The sequence below is a fragment of the Mandrillus leucophaeus genome, unplaced genomic scaffold, assembly GCF_000951045.1.
Source record: "Mandrillus leucophaeus isolate KB7577 unplaced genomic scaffold, Mleu.le_1.0 Scaffold3, whole genome shotgun sequence".
Taxonomy (NCBI): Eukaryota; Metazoa; Chordata; class Mammalia; order Primates; family Cercopithecidae; genus Mandrillus; species Mandrillus leucophaeus.
This window is the reverse complement of record NW_012103142.1, coordinates 3,448,246-3,455,103: the sequence shown is the minus strand read 5'-3', so window position 1 is coordinate 3,455,103 and position 6,858 is coordinate 3,448,246. Positions and strand designations below refer to the sequence as shown.

General features: G+C 48.7%; 1 protein-coding gene across 1 annotated transcript in view; it reads left to right on the top strand.

Annotated features, from left to right (window-relative positions):
* The first annotated feature begins 954 nt into the window (after positions 1–954).
* The window catches only part of LOC105544226 (chromosome unknown open reading frame, human C6orf222), a 21,256-nt gene continuing 15,352 nt past the window's right edge, over positions 955–6,858 (top strand). Inside the window, exon 1 of the mRNA XM_011986586.1 lies at positions 955–1,128. The gene's annotated coding sequence lies outside the window, so the exon portion shown is untranslated. The remainder of the gene's footprint in view (positions 1,129–6,858) is intronic.

Here is a 6,858-nt window from a genome sequence, read left to right as displayed (position 1 = left end):
GTGTTAATGAACCAAAATAGAATTTCTTAACTTTTTTTTGAGACAGAGTCTCGCTCTGTCACCCAGTCTGGAGTGCAGTGGCGTGATCTCAGCTCACTACAACCTCTGTCTCCTGGGTTCAAGTGACTTTCCTGCCTCAGCCTTCTGAGTAGTGGGGATTACAAGTGTCTGCCACCACACCTGGCTAATTTTTGTATTTTTAGTAGAGATGGGGTTTCACCATGTTGGCCAGGCTGGTCTTGAACTCCTGACCTCATGTGATCCGCCTGCCTTGGCTTCCCAAAGTGCTGGGATTACAGGCATGAGCCACCGTGCCCGGCCTTTGCTTTCATTTTAATAAAACTAGTTTTTCTTTTCTGATTATAAACATGTATTTACACTCTTTTTTAAAATAAGGCATTACAGAAAGTGGAAATCTGACTTTTTAGGACTTCTTAGAATGTTCTCTCAAGATCCGTGGCAACCCTTCCCGGGCGCAGCAGATCTGGAGCACGTGGCTCTTGTGGGCTCTTTCTTCTGGGCTGTCTCCAGGTCAAGGGACGTATGTATCCCATCGCTGACCTTTCTTTCTAGGTACCCACTAATCTTCAAAGATAACTGAGGGATGTTGTAAAGGCAGTAAAGCTACCTCCACTTTCTTCCCTAACCTGCGTTTCCCATTAAGGCTTGTTTTCAACTCTAAGGTGGGGCTTTCCCCAGCCAGACCTTAGGTTATTTTCTGAGCTTTGGTTTCTTATTGGGGTTTGGGTGCAATAAGGAAGTTGTCAAGTGAAACTGTTTTTTCCAGGGTAGCTGAGCTAAGCCTCCTATCATTGGAGGAGCGGGGAGCAGCCCTGGGATGGGTGGTAACAGGTGGAGGCAGGTGAGCCAGCCCATGGCTCTCTGGATTGGCTGCCATGAGCTCAGCTCCTGGAAGATACTATATATATGGACGGCCAAAGCATCTTCTGAGACACTCAGAAAATTGCCAGCACCAAAGTCGTGGCATCTTCTCCCTGGGAGAGCTGGGTCTGACTTCTCATTGGACACAACTTCCAGCTGACAGGGAGGAGAGCCTAACACAGAGACCTCTTGTCTGAAGATCCCGGCCCCGGGTGTTCAGGACAAAAGCGATTTCTGTGGTCCAAGGTTGGTTGAACAATACCCTCTCCTTTGGGGGCTGGAGCAGTGGGTATGTATCTTGGGGTCCGGAGAGGAGTTTAGTCCTGGGAGTCAAACCAAGAGTCCAGTTCCAACTCTGCTTCCAGCATGCTGGGCCCTCCCAGAGAGGCAGCAGGGGTGGAGGTGGGGGAATCAGTTTTCTTATCTCTAAAAAGATGAAGCAGGGTTCAGTGACATTATCTGAATGGGGTGTTTCTCAAAGAGCTCTGGGCTCACTTGGACTTAAAACTCTGTATTCAAGTCCCAATCCTGCTTATTAGCCGGCACCCTGAGCAAGGAACTTCACTTCCTTGGGCCTCAGTTTTCTTGTCTGTAGGATGGGGCAGCATTACATAGCTCACCTGCTAGTTTCCCTATAGGATGTGGTAGAGGTCGAGTTCTCGACTTTATGTGAAGGTACATGAGGGGACCCCCGATAAATGGGAGGTGTTATTATTACCTATGGTTGAATTAAGATTCTATGAGTTTTAAGGTTTCGGAAGTTAGTCCAAGAACGGGGAGATCTTATTAAAAAAACTCATGGTCTACTGCTTTCTTGGATGGGAATTTAGAGCCTGGGGGTGGATTATAACCCACAGTCCTGACCGACTCCTCACGCAGTGTTGCATTGCCCGTGGTCTTGGATAGAGGACAGAATGGGGTGGGGAGGGCATGGGTGTCTATACCTAGGCACACGTGATTGTGTGACTCTGTGTGCACAGGTCACTGTAGGTGTGTATGTGAATGTGGTTATTTCCATCAGTGTGAAAGAGCAGGTTTCTCCCCTCTAAGTCCGTATGTAAGTGTGTGCATGTGTATCTATGCTTACATGAGGCCATTTGGTGTAGAATAGAGAAGATAGGATTCAGATCGGGAGAAGTGAATTCGAGTTTCAGCTCTCTGCTTCCCGGCTATGTGACCTGGGGTGTGTCTCTTAATGGTTGAGAGCCTCAGTGCACCACTGTTAGCCCATCTGAGTCACAGCCCTTGGCAAAGATGGAATGACATCATGTAAAGGAAAGGGCTCTCTGGACGCCGTGTGGCTGCATGAAGGTGAGATGGTTTGGGTTTTCACATGCCTATGTATCATTTATTTGTTTCACGGACACCGAGAGCCTCCCAGGCTCAGGTCCCCTCTCACGGAACTTAGAGTTAGCACCGATGGCAAGTAGTGAGCTTGGTCATATAATTATTCCCTTACACTTGGGACAGGAGAAATACAGGGCGTCTTGAGTCCGTGTAGGTCTGTGGTGTGCACAAGTGTGTTCTGGTGACACGTGGATGTCTGTGGTGTTGACTGTGGGTCCACGTGTGTGTGCCACACACTCTGTCCCTCAGGGTGCTGCTGTGGGTGTGCCGCAGGTTTTCTCTCTGTGAAGTTTCTATTGTGTGAATCATGGGTGGAAAAGGGGAGCTGCAAAGTTATCTCCATGAAAGGCACCAGAGCAGTTAGAGAGTAAGGCGGCCAGGTGAACAAATTAGCAAACAGCATAGAGATGAGGTCACCGTGCAACTTAGAAAGTAAACAATACACAGCAGCAAGCTTGGGGAAGGCAGGCAAACTTCCTGCTCCAGGGTCAGCTTCGTGAGCCTTCTCTGGTTCTTTGTCGCTGTTGCTGGACATGTCACCAGTAAATGCCACATCTTATCAGAAGAAGTCTTGTGATCTGTAGATCACTCGGGTATTTCTGAGCTGATTTGGACTTTGCTCTCACATGCACAACAAGTTTACGACAGCAGCTGGGTTTCCGCATAGTGAGGCCGCGCTGCTGACTTAGGGTTCCTGGTCTGGAGCACAGCCTGCGCGGGGCGGGATTCCCTGGTGGTCGGGCTGAATGTAGTTGAGCACCTGGGGCACAAAACAAAGAAGAAGAAAGGAAAGTCTTGCTTTGATAAATCCTGGATAGCAGAATTTTATACTTGGAAAGTCTTTAATTTTGGCACATGTAGGAAAGGGGAGGTTATTAGGATTAAAAGACAAGCTTCCCAGGGCTTAGAGACTTTAAAAGTCTGAGGACACACCATCCACAGAGGTTCTTCAGGGGTCTTCCTGAGGGCGTGTTGGTGTGTCTTCCCCAGTCAGCCGCACTCTCTCAATCCCTGGCCCAGAGCTGAAGACAATCTTGGAAACATTACAGAGGAGGAGCAGTTGGAGCGGGGGAGAGGGAGGAGAGAGCTGGACTGAGCACAGTCACAGCCACCCAGAGAGGAAAGAGAAAAGAAGGAAGTAGGGCTGGTATCAAATGCTGCAGCACGTTAGGGAGGACAAGGCATGGGAAGAGGTCACTGGATTTGGAATTAGGAAGCCTTGGGAGACCCTGGAATCTCTTCATTGGGGAAACTCTTGGGTAGCAGAGGCTGGGCGTCAGCCGGCCCCCTTCCTGCCTCTGGGCTGCAGCAGCAGCTGCGGGGCTCCTGGCCTTAGTTTCTCGCATCTCCCCATGGGCTCAGGGCACCGGTTATTCCAGGGAGGGGGCAGCCAAATCACAGTAGCTTTCCTGAGAAAACGTCAGGGAAAGCATGTGCTGGTGGGATTGTGTTAATGTTCTGATCAGGAGGAGCAGCGTGTCCTTGGAATGCATTAGGAGGATATTGCCGCCATTGGCAGTGGCGAAAACCGTTTCCATGGCAATGACAGCTCTTTAAAAGATGACTGCGTCTCTCTTCCCGTTAACTGGGTAAGGAAGCGCTGGCCCTCCGTGCGATGGGTCCCATGGAGCCAAATCTGTGCAGACGGAAGAGGGGCTGAGCTGAACAAGAGTGTCCTGGTTCTGTGGTTTTGTTAATGAACAGCTTCTCTGCCAACCCCATCCAATTTGCCCTGACCACAGGAACATATGGAAAACGCAGAGAGAACCCTGACACCGTTCAGTAAATATTTCTGGCTCGGCTTACTTTTTTTTAAATATGATCTTAAATCACATAGAACTTCAACCTAAATTTATCTTCTTTTAAGACCATGTGCTTCTGAAGAGACAGCAGATGCAGGGGAATGGAACATTGCTGTCATCACTGTGTACTCACATCCTTATTCCTGCGCGTTCAGAGAAGACCAGAATATTCCCTCTGGGGGCACACACTGCATCTCGTTCATGATTGTATCCCTAGCACCGAGCATAATTTCTGGTGCAGAGTGGGTGCTTATTAAATGTTTGCTGAGAGAAATAAGTGAGAACAAACATAAATTTTTCCCCATGATTTCTTCTCCTTGTCCTACCCCGCGTTGTCTTCGGAAACACAACCGTAAGGCAGCCAGTCTCTGAGTCTTTCAGGAATATTAGTGAATTTCCATATAAGGTACAGATACATACTGCTAAAAGTTTCCGTGTAGCCCAGATGTTCCTTTTAAGGAACATTAAATAACAAATAAGTCCTTTTAAATTGCCTGCCTCCACCCCGACCTGATTTCTCATTTCCTCCAAGGTCATCCACGTGTGGACACTTGGCTCCAATGGCCTCTGGCCTCGGCGACCTGGGGCTGCAATATCGTCTGGTTTCCTTCCCAGACGGGTGCTTGGAGGAGGGAAGGCATCCCAAATGTTCATGTCACCTTCAAATATGTGTGTTCCCATTTCTTTTCTTCTTTCTCTGTATCTTCTTCACTTTCCTGTGGATCCCACACATAAGAAATTGCAATTATAGATTCTTATTTTTGCCTCTAAGCTGAGCATAGCAATAGAATACATTTTAGAGTACATCCCATACCACTAAACATTACTTGGTCAATGCATGCTAAAGCTGTAATGACAAATTAGAGCAGGCAACCTGTGGTCCTAAACTCCACAGGACTCTCCAGGGGCTCAGGTTTGGCATTCAAAACCATATTTTATTTTTCTTTTACCTTCCACTGAAGGGAAGAGGCCTTCTGAACAACTCTGGAAAAATTGGAAAGCCCCAACAGTTTTAGATTAAATTAAAGACACACAAATGAAGTGCACCGCCCACACCCAGGCCTGCTTGAAATGCTGCCCGGGAGGGAAAGGGTTTTTTTGTCTTTTTCCATTGGCCGCTGCTTCATTCTGGATGGAGAATGGAAGAGTCCCTACTGCTCTAAGATGAAATTGGCCTGAAAGCAGTGATTTCATGTTAACTACACATCCAAAGATACCTTATGTGTTGTGCCATTTACTAAATGTTATACATCTATGCATTTGTTTAAATAAGTGCTTATTGAGTAGCAGTGATATGCTAGACATTGTTCTAGGCACTCAAAGATAGAAGACCTAGCAAAATAGACACAGGAAATGGAGAGAGACTCAGACAGGAAACAACTAAACACATAAAGACACGACATTGCACACCACCAGCCCATAGGGTAGGAGGGGAAAGGGTGCGCTGATGGGAAGTGGGCAGGGAGGGCCTCGATGGGAAGGTGACAGTTGAGTACAGCCCCAAAGGAAGTGAGGGAACAAACCATGAACAAACTCATTCTTTCCATGAGGGAAGAATGTTCTAGAAAGAGGGACTGGCCAGTGTGAAGGCGCTGAGGCGGGCGGGCCTGAAGGACAGCAAGCAGGGCTGCGTGTGTGGAGTGGAGTGAGAGAGATGTGGTCAGAGGGGTGATGGAGGCTGGTACGTGTGGGACGTGCCTGCTGCTGTAAAGACTTTGAGTGAAAGGGGACCCTTGGAGGAAGGGAAGTAACTTTTGTTTTAAAAGCCCCCATAGCTGCAAAGAGGAGAAGTTACTGGGGAGGGCAAGAGGAGAGCAGGGAGGTCAGTTAGGAGGTGGTGGTAACAGTTCAGGTGAGTGCAGATGGGGACCTAGAGACCCCAGGGGGCTGTTGGGGTGAGGACAGGCTCTATGTGAGTGAGGCCAACAGGCTCTGCTGATGGGTGGATGTGGGAATAAAAGAAAGAAAGGAGGCCAGGCGCAGTGGCTCATGCCTGTAATCAGCACTTTGAGAGACCGAGGTAGGTTGATCACTCGAGCCCAGGAGTTTGAGACCAGCCCAGACAAACACAGCAAAACCCCATATCTATTTTCTAAATAAAATTATTTATTTTTTTAAAAAAGAAAGAAGTCGGGGTGACTTTACATTTTTGGCTTGAGCAGTTGGAAGAAAAGAGTTGCCACTGACGGAGCTGCCTCATGGAATAGTCACGACAGCCTGTGAGAGAGGGCAGGGCTCAGGCATGCTTCAGATGAGCACATGGGGCCAGAAGAGGTGCCTGAGCTGCCCAAAGTCCCAAGGCTAGTGAGGGGCAGGACTAGGCCTCTGGCTCCGGCTGTATTCGTTTTCCATTGCTACTGTAACAAAAGCCCCCAGACCCAGTGGCTTTGGACAAGATGAATTAATTATCATGCAGTTCTGGAGAAGTCCCACATCAGTCTTGATAGACTAAAACCTAGGTGTGGACAGGGCTATGTTCCTTTCAGGGGCTCTGGAGGTGCAGCTGACCAGCCCTGAGATCTGAGCACGATCTTCCTGTGGTCCAGTTTTATCCTCTGGAAAATGAGAATAATGACCCCCATTCCCCAAGGGTTTTGGGGGAATTTGCACAAGACAACAGCTTTGAGGAATTGTTGACATGGGAAGTTGACACTACTCACATTAGCAGGCAGGGTGAATGGGTCCACTGGTCAGTGCCGGGAGCCAACTTCAGCGTGCCCAGGAGGCCTCTGCTGAGGGAGCTGTTGGGCCGGGCACAGTGGCTCACTGTAATCCCAGCACTTTGGGAGGCCGAGGCGGGCGGATCACCTGAGGTCAGGAGTTCAAG